We start from the raw sequence: 12,157 nt of genomic DNA, 5'->3' as shown, positions 1-12,157 counted from the left end.
TTTTAATCTTTTTTCCCATAGTTTAGCAAAGGAACTGTATCCTGTATTAAGAGGCAATCGTCACTCGCAAGAGGGGGACACTTGTGAAGCACCTGACACTTTTGACACAGAACTCGAAGAACGATATTGGGTGGGGGAACAATAACATTGACATTTGGGGAATGATCGAGATGGGGGCCCAGAGCAGCAACCTGGTCCTCCCACAAGCAGCTAGGCCCCCCTGCTTCTCTGGAAGAAAATGCTGTTGCCTTACATATCGAACCATAATGTATATATGCATTATATTTATCATTATTTTACTGTCGTTAACAATCAGAACTGCATTTTTTATTGGTGCACGGAGCGTTCCAATTTCAGTGCACCCAACTGATGATACACGCATGAAACCCACAAGACCACCCAGACCCTATATAGTCATTCCAGTACCTAGAAAATCTGATGGTAGAGTAAATGAACTTGAAATGAATGTGATTAATAGTGATATACACACATATATAGTAACGAATGAGCAGGAAAGCCGGAGATAGGGTCGGCATGAAATGAATGAAGAAAAAACACTGACAAAAACATGCACACACACTGAATGCACACGAAACAGGCCTAGTGTCAATAACCACAGAACCACAAACGAAATCAGAAGAGATAATGAGACTGCCTACTATGAAAACCTTCACAGAAGATAGTGGGAGAAAACAAGAAGAATTAAGAGAAAGGCCAACAGAAGCAGTCATATCAGAAACCCTTAATAAAACAGAAGCGGCCTCAGAAAAACTCTAAGCAAGGACACAAATGTTAGTAAACTTACTATTCCCATACATAGCCAGAGCAAGGGAATGACAAGAGGAACTGAAGAACAAAACGACAGAGACTGTATTACCCATCACACATATTCTAACACAAGGGACAAGTACCAGGCCTACAATACAGCCATATACCGGACCAGTGTCAGGCTGGTTGGCATGGGCATTTGCATGCAGCAGAGAAAAGATGCATGAGGACCAGGAAAGAGCTGCCAGACTCTTGTCCACTCAAATGGCGCAGATGAGGAAGCCTGCACCATGGACCAGGATACCTGAGAACCCTCTAGCAAGAAAAAGCCATACAGAGGCATTCAGAGATGTAGTTATCGCAAACTACACGAAAACCTTAAGAATCAAGAGAAGCATGCATGAAGATAATAATGAACTAAACAGCTACCTGGACAGCACATCACATCTAGGAAACAACATTTGGTACCAGCACGTGAAAGAAGTTGGAAGACAAAATTCAGAAGGAGAATGCTTTGTTTGTGCACTTCTACCATACAGCATGGGGAAATCCAAGATCTTCGTGGCTGTAGAAATCGATGTGCCGACAGCACACTGTTTCTCACACATAGCAATGTGCAACACCAGAGGCCAGTTCATGGGAAATGATGCCTCATCGATAGGGGCAACTGAAACAGTTTATCTTGATGAAGATGATTATGTCCAGGACATTAAGACGAGAAATAGAGCCCCTACTAGGAATCACGTGATCAGGTACGAGAAACCTGAAGTTAAAGGAGCAGAAATAAGATGGGAAATAAACCCGAGACTGAATGTCCAAGGAAAAAATCCAGAAGAGGCTCAAATTTGGAAAAACAGGGGCCAAATGCAGATTTGGGGAACAGTGCTTTCACCAAACGGACGGGAAGAAGGAGTAGTGATCTGCCGAGCATGGATGGTCCTTGGAGCCTGCAAGGAAGCAATAGAAAACTCACAGAGACTGTGCAAACCACTATGGCCAAAGCTTACAAAACTACTGACATGGGTCAAAGACAGAGGAGGACCCTTGCAGATAGTACCACTAGAAAGCCCGAAATTGTGCTTCAGGAACAATGGCACAAGGAAGATGGGAGAGAATCAGAAATGCGGACACATTTTTGAAGCTCCGGGAATGACTCATGGGACTGCAGTAATTATGGATCATTATTGGGCATGTGGATCCAAAGCATACATCAGACTGCCGAAAAACTGGGGAGGCATATGCACAATAGTGAATGCCCACGTTCTGTCACTAGTGATCCCGAAAAGTGACCTAAATATTGACAGTTTCCCGAAAGCAGATGCCCACCTGAGGAAGAGGAGATCTGTGGAACTGATAACTTGAGTGAAGAGAGAAAATAATTTTTCTGCCAAATCAGAAGAAGCATTTTATGCAATCCCATATGAACACAGGCTGTTCAGCCTCACCTCATCAGTGTTTGCGACTATCTTCATGCCAAAATTCCAAGTTGGAGCAAATACTAAATGGTTGCAGATAACCAGATGGGAGTTACTGCAAACCATCAACACGGCAATAAAAGGATTCAATGCGATCAAGGAAGAGTTAAAAGCCATCCGACTGATGACTCTCCAGAACAGATATGTACTTGACATGATCACAGCTATGGATGGAGGAGTTTGTGCAAAAATTGGAGAATCATGTTGCACATTTATACCTTCTCACGACGAAGAAAATGGAACTTTAACAGAGGCTATAGGTATGCTGACAAACATACAGAACCAGATGATCAATGAAACCGACAAAGTTGATGATGACAGCTGGTTTGGATCGCTGTTTTCATGGGTTCTGCAATGGATGGCGGATGCATTCAAGTTCCTAGGAGCCCTGCTAGTAATGATATTACTAGGATTTTGTGTTATCAAAGAAAGTGAAGAAAGCCATAGGGATGAAGATCATGATTGATGTCAAACCATGATGGAAGCCCAGAGATCTAACTGATGATGAAATAAGAGACTTTGTGAAGGCCAACGAGCATGCGCCAGAAGGTACGAAGTTTCTTTATCCCAGGAAACGCAGAGATTGTGAAGTAAAATTGATCTATTGCAGTCCAAATGGACAATGACAGCTAATGACATGGAATAAAGAGGAACATGTAAGGACAGCAGAAAGCCTTAAAGGAGTGATAAAAATATGGACTCCAAAGAGACACTCCTTCAAACCATCATGCACAAACCGAGAAGATGAAGAAGAAATTAATACAGAAGAACCAAGTAAGATGACTCCAAAAGTGGAAGCGGAAGTGGTCGATCTATCGACCTGAGGGGGGAGCGTAGAGGAGGTCCCAAATATAGCCTGCACTCCAGTCACCCCTTTTGAAGTACCAGGAACATTCACACCGAGATATGTGACACATGATGAGCAAATAAACCAGCAGAGAGCTGCAGTAGAGCTCTGCCCAGTGCCTATCAGAAGAACAAAACCTATTGAAGTACCAATAACCAGACAACCATCGACAGTAAGTTATCCATTTAGAAAACACTACCAGCAAATGAAATGAAATGAAGATTGCTTAAACACTGTCCCGGAAGGAAACTCAAAAGGCCTTAATTGAAGACAAATGGTGACGACACGAGGGCACGGACAGACTCACAGATGAAAGAAACGACAACCAAAAGATGACACACAGAGACGAAACGCCATGAATAAGGATATCGTGAACTTAGAAGGAGAGACGCTGTTGAAATAAAAAGAAACTTAAGCCGTAAGCAGGATGAAGATATTCAACCAGCTAAACGCTTGTACATATGCTTGTAAACGCAAGAAAGCTAAGAAAACAGTGCAGCTTGCTATGCTAAGTAGAAGAATAGAGCGGCAAATGCCACCTATACATATCTACCTCAACGAAGCACACTATATAAGTGCGGGTACATTTTACAGAAAAGCAGAATTACCTCAGGTTACTAGGGGTCAAACAAGATAGGATTCGTATTCCAGCTAAAAACGAGAAGAGAATGCTGAATCGAAACTCAGCAAGAGCAGCTCGTGCCTGGGAAGCCAAGGTCAGACCAAGAGAAGGAGCCAGCAGTAGCTTCGTGGAATCGAAACTTAAGAACAGAACAGCCTATCTCAGGAAGGCCGAGATAAGGAGGCCCAGGCAGGTGGCAAGCTGAATAACAATGTCATGCGCAAATAGAAGGAAAACTAGGCAGATTCACGGTGTGCTAGGACGTGACCAGCCGAGCGAGAAGAGACACAGTTTCACACCTATGCCTGGCTGTAACATTTTCTGACAAGAAGATACAGTTTTGAAGCCGACCACAGCCAACTAATTGACACATAGCCACTAAAGTAATGATTGATGGAAGGGAGGCCGGGTGAATCTTGGGGCATCCTGCACCTGGTTGACCATTCTGCGTGCTGCTAATTAAAGTGGAGATTTATGCATGGGGTTGAAGCCAACCCAATCACAATGGACCAAATAATCTAGGGTCCTATAGATAGTAGAACCAATGGGACGCTGTACTTTTAGTGACGTCCACCATAGTCCTTTGTGAAGGGCTTAGACGCCCACCTGATAGTGTTTATTCAATCCCCACACTCGGTTACCATATACAGATTTAGCACCTATATTTAAGTTACCTTTTTCCAACCAATAGAATTGCATGTTAACTTTTGAGTGTTACACGTCAATGATGACAAGTTTTGGGTATAAATGTTACTGTTTGCATGAAGTTTGTGGGAGTTTGCATCACTGTTGATTTCCATGTTCCCCGTTTTTTGTACTTGTCATTAAACGGACTCCCCTTTGCCAAACCATTGAGTTGTTCTTATTTATTTATTTATTTATTTATTTATTTATTTATTCGCATTTGTTAAGCGCACATCAGACCGAAGGCATTGTGGCGCTGGTTACAGTGTTTCTTAGACTTAGTTACATACAGTTGTGCCCTTGGTTACATTGGGCAATGGTTATGGTTAAGGTACATGTAAATAGAGAGCAAGAGGGTGGGCAGGTGCGCATATTAGTTGAAGAGAGCAGTTTTGAGTTGTTTCCTGAAAGAGAGGAGGGATGTTTCTGCTCTGAGGTTAGTGGGCAGTGTGTTCCAAAGCTTTGGTGCCAGGTAGGGGAAGCCTATACCTCCTGCCTTGGATCCATTGATGCGTGGTATGATGAGACGGTTGGTGTATGTAGATCTGGTAGGTCTTATGGACTGGGATCTAGACAGGGTGTCGGATAGGTAGGATGGTGCTGTATGGTTGATGCATTTATGCGTCGTGGTAAGGATTTTGAAAGCAATCCTATCCTTGACTGGGAGCCAATGGACAGCTTTCTAGCTAGAGTGATGTGCTCTCTTTTTGGTATGCTGAGCGCTGCTCTGAGAGCGTTATTTTGGGTGGTTTGGAGCTTTGATAGGTTGTTCTTGGATGTGCCGGCTAGGAGCGCGTTGCAGTAATCCAGCTTAGCTCCAGTGGTGGCTCTTGCTATGGACAGGCAGTTATCTTTAGTTAAGAAAGGTTTTATTGCGTTGATGAGTTTGGTGCTTAGTGCCGAGGCCGAGACTATTGCGCTTACTTGTTTATCCATAGATAGGGTGGCATCTATGTGGACTCCTAGTGCTTTGACTCATGATAGGACTGGGATAATGCAGTTGTCTATGTTAAAGTTAGTGTATAGTGGGTTGAGGTTGGCGAGAGTGGGCTTCTGGCCTAAAATGAGGATTTCCGTTTTGTCCCCATTCAAGCAGAGGCTGTTGGTGGCCATCCAGGCTTGTATGGTGGAGTAGATTTGTTGAAGGGCGGTGGAGTCTTGATGATAGTTACCAGTCATGGGCAAGAGTATCTGCGTGTCATCAGCGTAATTTGTGTAGGTGATCCCCATAGCGTCCAGCTTGTCGAATAGGGGCTTAGTAAAGGAAGGGCTTGGTCCATGATTGGTGTTGGAGTAAGAAAACCTGCACCCCATCCATCTCAAGGGGCAGCTATCTCGTCTTAAAGTACTGCAGAGCAAAACCCAGACTCTATGGGCCGTCCAGGGGTCTCTCGGTACACCGGGACACAGGTGATGGGTGGCTGGTGAGTCGTTGTTTGCATGTGTTACATGTCACTCAGGGGGACACTTGTTGCTGTATGTTTGGGTGCATGGATGTGTTGCCTGCCCTCACATTGTTTTGCCTTTCTCTGTAGAGGCATTCTGCATTTGAATATGGTTGCTGCGATTGAAGGTGAAGCTGCTGCTGTATGCGTGTACAGGACACAGCATCAGGGCTTAGTGTTTTCCAGGCCTACAGAGGGGGACATCCATGGATTGCACAGTCCAGCTGGTGCAGGCACACAAGGCATAAAATGAGATGTGCATATTTCTTGCAGTGCACTTGCATTTTTCTGAATCTACATGACAGCTTTGATGTGACTGTGTTTTGTGAGCATAGTTTTGTTGGAAATGGGTTGGCCACTGAACCTGTTTGTTGTTGTGGAACACGCATACTGGGTCCAGGGATGTCCTCACATGTCTTTGTAGTTTTCATCAATTTTTTACTATGCCTTCCTACTTGTGGTCTCATGTGTGTGGTTTGGTGTCTACGTGCGCAACAGTTGTTGTCCATATTACGGTGGTCAGGGACTTTGTTGCTTCTGCTGTGTGCTTTTGGGAGTACTACATGGACACAGTTGGTTCAACCTGGTATGCCTGTGCTGGTGATTTGTGCACAGCCATACAGATTGGGGCGTGATTCTCAGGGCTTTTCCCTATGGAATTGTACCATTATTTGACACTTCTATGAATCAGGCCCTTGGGGTGTATCAACCACCTTTGCTCACTTACAAATTGGCTAATACTAGGGGGTCATTTTTATATGGGGTGTTAAGTCTCCCTATTGACAGTCTGTATATAACATGTGCAATCTTGCGCCCCTGCTTACAGCAACATGGATAGGTTTGAGCCTGCAGTGCCCGTAGTACAATAGTGTTTTGAGTGGCTGATTGGAATTAATGAACATGTTGCTTTGTTTTTACTTGGTTATGTATTTTTGAAATTTGTAAATTTGTTTTGACTCCAGAATAATTTTACTCCTAACTTTACAAAGTGGGAGTGGTATTCTCCCACTTACAGTTGTAAGTCCTAGTGGGCCTCCAGTCACCCATGTGTCTCTCACATTCCAATCTGTGGTGCATATCAGAAGAAAAACAGGCCGTGTTCTAGCCACAACCCAAACTTGCACTCAGTGGTTTGCCCCGGTCACCAGTGTGCTTCGGCTGATTAATCTAATTGCTCTTTTAATTCCTCTCCACTATACACTTACTGCCACAGCCCTTTAATGGCACCACAAGGCACTAAGCAGTTGCGGAGGTTCATTAAGTTGAAGATTGTTAGTGTTCACAGCTTATTTCACTAGCCCCTAAAGGGCCTCTGGTCATCAGTATATCCGAGATGCACACAAATCAGAATCACTCATAAACTGGCGAAGTTAAAATTCACAACCTATTTCATCAGCACTAGGCCTCCAACGGGCCCCTGGCCGCCAGTATACCACAGGCAAATCCACTTTCAAGTCACTTACGAGTTGGTTCTTCATTTTATCATTCGATTCCTCAATCTTATAACATGAATGCATCTGTACTTCTGTCAAGTGGCGCATCAGAACCTTTGAGGCAGTACTCAAGGCATTTCAGGCATACTCTGAAGGCTCCTCCTCAGATTTCTTTCCAGCTCTGTACTTGGCGCTTGGTGCCACCTTGTGGAATGCCTCCCACCTGCACAGTGAGTCTGACTCGGGTGCCAGGCTACATTTCAGCACTCAGTATAACCATGGTATTTAGGCAACAGTCTTAGAGGCCCAATTTCTGCCACCATGTCAACTCTAGCCTCAAAATTCCAAGTACTGCATTTTTTTGCTGTCAATTACATCCTTCAAGACAAGGGGTCCATGCATTGCATGTTACAGGATGATTTTAAAAAATTACTTTGCTAAAAAATATAGCCATCAATAATTTCTGAAGAAGACTATGAACAATTATACTACTAACACTTTTTGGGCCTCATCACATGTTGGGCTGTATTCCCGGCTGTAATACAGCCGACTGTAATAGCCCTAACACCGACCAGTCCGGTGGTATTACCACCGGATCACGAGTTGGGCCTTAACGGTAAATCCCCATTCCTGATTGGGTCCATTGGATCCAATGGGGAATTTTCGGGGCTAATTATGCGGGCTAATACAGCCGGCTGTAATACAGCCGAAAACAGGGATTTTCACCTCCAGAAAAAAGCTGGAGGTAAAACAGTCAATTTAGCGCCCAACTCGTGATAGGGCCAGCCCTTAAATGCGGCTGTAAAACCGTTACCACTGCATTTAAGGGCTACAGCCAAACTCGTGATGAGGCCCTATGTCTCTACAGCATCGAATCTTCACGTAGCAGAAAAAAGATGTGTTTGATAGAACACTGGACGAAGAGCAGGCAAATGAGTGCCACAGGAGAAGCAGGACTTGTGTGGTACATTGTGACACTATAACTGAATGGCAAGAGAAAAACAACCATATAAAATACTGCTACTGTTTGTCCATGCCTTTTCTAATCACAATTCTCTACAGTATTTAGGGTGGGGTGACCAGGACTACCGTAAAAAAGGCCATAAATGCAGACAAATCAATGTGCCCCCAGGACTGACGCTCTCCACATATGCATTGCAACCCATACCTGCAGCAACTATTCTGTTTTGCTGATAGAACCTCTGTGCAGTCCAGCATAGACACAGCTGCATCTATAGTCTCCGGACAGAGTTTCAATGAAGTTATGTTATGCTGCTCTGCTTTTGTACAGTGCAAGATCGCCATCGTAAAAAAAGGAAATGTTGCAGAGTGCCCCGCTGGTGGGAGAGGTGAACGAGAGTTTAGCACAGGAACCTGGCTGCATTTAGTTGAGCCAGCATCTGTATGAATGATTGTAATATTTTGGAATTCTTGGCCAGTGTGGCTGAAATAAAGGTTCATCCCACCATGAATGGGTCCAGGGCTTTAAGTGGGCTGGGGCTAGATGGGGGAGCCCCGACAGGCTCCAAAAACATTTTCTGAGACGGGGTCATGCCGGAGATAATTAAGGCCCCCTGCTAACCCAGCTCACCAGCTTGCTAGATGCCGAGGCTTTTTTTCTAAAGCCTGAAGTTCTAGCATGTAAGCGAGAGCTTCAGACTTTAGAAAAAAAAGCCTCTACTTTTGATTCAGTCGCTGACTCCCTGCCAGGAACGCCTTTCATTAAAGATGCAGGGCTAATGATCTCTGCATCTCTAATGAAAGAGGTCTCTGGCAGGGGGTCACGAGTGCGTCAGTCAGCCTTTACAAAAAAAGCCTTGCCTTTTCATTGTGTTGCTCTCCTATGTTGGGCTCTCACTCACTCGTATGCATACACACGCAATTACGAACCGGAGGCTTGCCTGCTGTGAACTATTTTTATTCACTCCTACAATCGTAACTAACCCTTTTCCCCCTTTGGCCCCTCCCCTTCCGCCCTCTTCCCGCTTCCCTGTGTGTGTCCGTTCTTAAAGGGGCTCTGTCCCTTTTTAACGACGTACAACACCTCCCCCGTACTTTAACATGAAAGTCCAGTTACATCTGTTCGATGAGTCTCACTGGTCTCTTTATTGTCCTGAGTGGCCTCCCTGGGGATTCCCTGCTTTCACCAGTCGTTTCCACCGGGGGTTCTGTTTTGTCTTCTCCGCTTAAATCTTCAGCTGCTATCTCTTGTGTCTCTGGCTCTTCGAGATATAGCCTCTTAAAGAATGAGGAATTCTGGGTGATGTCCCCTGGTTCTCCAGTCGCCGTGATCATGGGTCCCTTGATGGCTGTGATGACCCGAGGCTCTGGGCTGTAACGCGTGTCTGTCTTCTTGCGTTGAGTTTGCCGGACTAGGACGGTTTTGTCCTACCTCTAGTTGGTGTTCCTTCGCTCTCCTCTTCTTGTCAGCCCACTGTTTGGCCTTTCTCTTCTTTTCGGCGCATCGTTCTCTGATGGTCGCATCCTCTTCTGGTGTGTAGTCTTCCCACTGTGGAATGCGTGTTCGGGGTTAGTATCTCACCATGAGTTCAGTGGGTGGCTTTCCCGTTGCATCATGTTGAGTGTTTCGATAGCTTCTGAGCATACTGCAGATAGCCTGCGAGTGAGGTGTCTGCTCCGCTGCAGCCTTCTGTCTGGTCAGTTTGATGGTGGCCATAAATCGTTCCACCATCCCGTTGACTTGGGGCCAGAGTGGTGTGATCTTCTGGTGGTGGAATCCTAAGTGGTCCGCGAGCCTCACAAACTCTCGTCCTTGGAACGGGGATCCATTATCTGTCTTGACAATGTTGGGGATGCCCCACTCACTGAACAGTTCGTCTACGATGGGTGCTGTTTCCGTGAATGGCGTCGAGGGTATTTGCTTAACGAATGGGAACCTCGAGTATTCGTCTATTATTACTAGTAGGTATCTCCCTTCTTCCAGGGGTCCGTAAAAGTCCATCGCAACTTTTTGCCAGGGCCTTGTTGGAAGTGTTGCTAGTTGGAGGGGGTTCGGTGTTCGCCCCTTTGCTGGGAGTTGGCATGGCCTGCAGTGTAACAGCATATCTTCAACTATCACGTCCATGTAAGGAAAACAGACGTAGTTTCTGAGAATTCGTTTTGTGTTGTCAATCCCCCTGTGACCCTCATGGGCTAGCGTTACTAGTGTTACTAGGATCTTCCTTATGTCTTCCTTATGTCTCTCGGGGCTACCAATCTGTTTCCGCGCAGCAATATGCCTTGATCTGTGGCTATTAGTTCTTCGTGCACCGTGGCTAGCCGATCGAGCACTTTCTTATCTGCCCCCTCCCCTCCGTTACCTCGTACTTGGCGCTCTCTCCATTTGTTGGAGCGGGTGAGGGAGATGGCAACTTTGATTGTTGGGTCGGTCTTGCTTCTCTCCTCAAATGCTGCTGTGAGTTTGTTGGTGGCATGGCATTTGAGGACAGGTAGGAGATGTAGTCAGCAGCCTCATGGGCTAGAGTGTTGTCCTTGTTCATCATGGGGTGCCTGGACAGGTAGTCCGCTGGGTTGGCTTCTCCCCCGGGTTTGTGGATAATCACGTAGTCATACTCTTGTAGTCTTATTCCCCAGAGTTCTATTTGGGGTGGCATTTTGGTTTTGGGGTTGCCAAAAATTGAGAGCAGTGCTTGATGGTCTCTCACAAGGGTAAACTTTCGTCCGATGATAAAGTGGTGGTATTTTTCGCAGGCCCATACTGCGGCTAGGCTTTCTCTCTCCGCTTGCGAGTAGACCCTCTCAGTGTGTGATAGAGCGCGGCTGGCGTATGCCACCACTGCATGTCGGGCGTTTGTCTTTGGTGTCGGTCTGGGCCAGGATGGCACCGAGTCCCACCCGACTGGCATCTACCGTAATGATGGTGTGCCACTCTGGATGAAAATATGCCAGCTGGCTTTCTTTGATGGTTGTGAACGCTGCTTTGCAGGGTGCATCCCAGACAAAAGGTTGGTCCTTCTTCAGGAGGGTGCGGAGCAGGTCGGTGATCGTGGCATAGTTCAGGAGGTAGAGTGCCCAATATCCTGCCATTTCGAAAAAGGAGCGCAGTTCCGCCGCTGTCGTGGGGGCTTGGAGGTCGGTGATAGCCTTTATCTTGTCCGGGTCGGCTGTTATTCCTTTGTTGAAGAATATGCGCCCGAAGAATTTGAGACTGGTCTTGTTGATGTCACATTTGAGTTCATTTAGCGTCAACCCTGCTTCTTGGAGGGTCTTGCAGACAGTTATTAGGGCATTGTTGTGCTGTTCTTGATCCTTTCCAAAGATCAGAATGTCATCACTATAGTTTAGGGCATTCATTTCAGATGCTATGAGGCGTCTTATTGTCTCCTGGAAAATCTCTGCGGCCGATGATATGCCAAAGTTTAGTCTCTTGTACCTAAATAGTCCGTCATGGGTAGCGAAGCTGGTTATCGGTCTCGACTCTGGATCTAGGGCAAGTTGATGGTAGCCCTGATTGAGATCCAATTTTGAAAAGTACCTTGCTTGATTTAACCTGATCAGCATGTCTTCCAGGCTTGGGCCTGGGTGCCTCTCTCTCTGTATCGCAGTGTTTGGGTTGCGCATATCGACACATATGCATAGGCGCCCGTTGTCTTTGGGCACTATCACTAATGGGGATACCCATGGCTTTGGTCCTTCAGCCTTCTCTATAATGTCATTGAGGAGGAGGAGCTGAATCTCTTTTGATACTTGTTCTTGAAGGTGGAAGCCCACTTTGCAAGTGTGCTGTGGTACCGGCGTGATGCTGTGGTTGATTTGTAGCTTGATGGGTGAGTTCTTGAGCATTCCCACTCCCTCAAATAGTTTAGGGAACTGACGTTTGAGGACTTCTTTTGCGAGAGGTCGGCCTGTTATTGCCATAATGG

Source organism: Ambystoma mexicanum, chromosome 1q, assembly GCF_040938575.1.
Source record: "Ambystoma mexicanum isolate Mex_15411 chromosome 1q, UKY_AmexF1_1, whole genome shotgun sequence".
Lineage (NCBI taxonomy): Eukaryota > Metazoa > Chordata > Amphibia > Caudata > Ambystomatidae > Ambystoma > Ambystoma mexicanum.
This window is presented reverse-complemented; position numbering follows the sequence as displayed.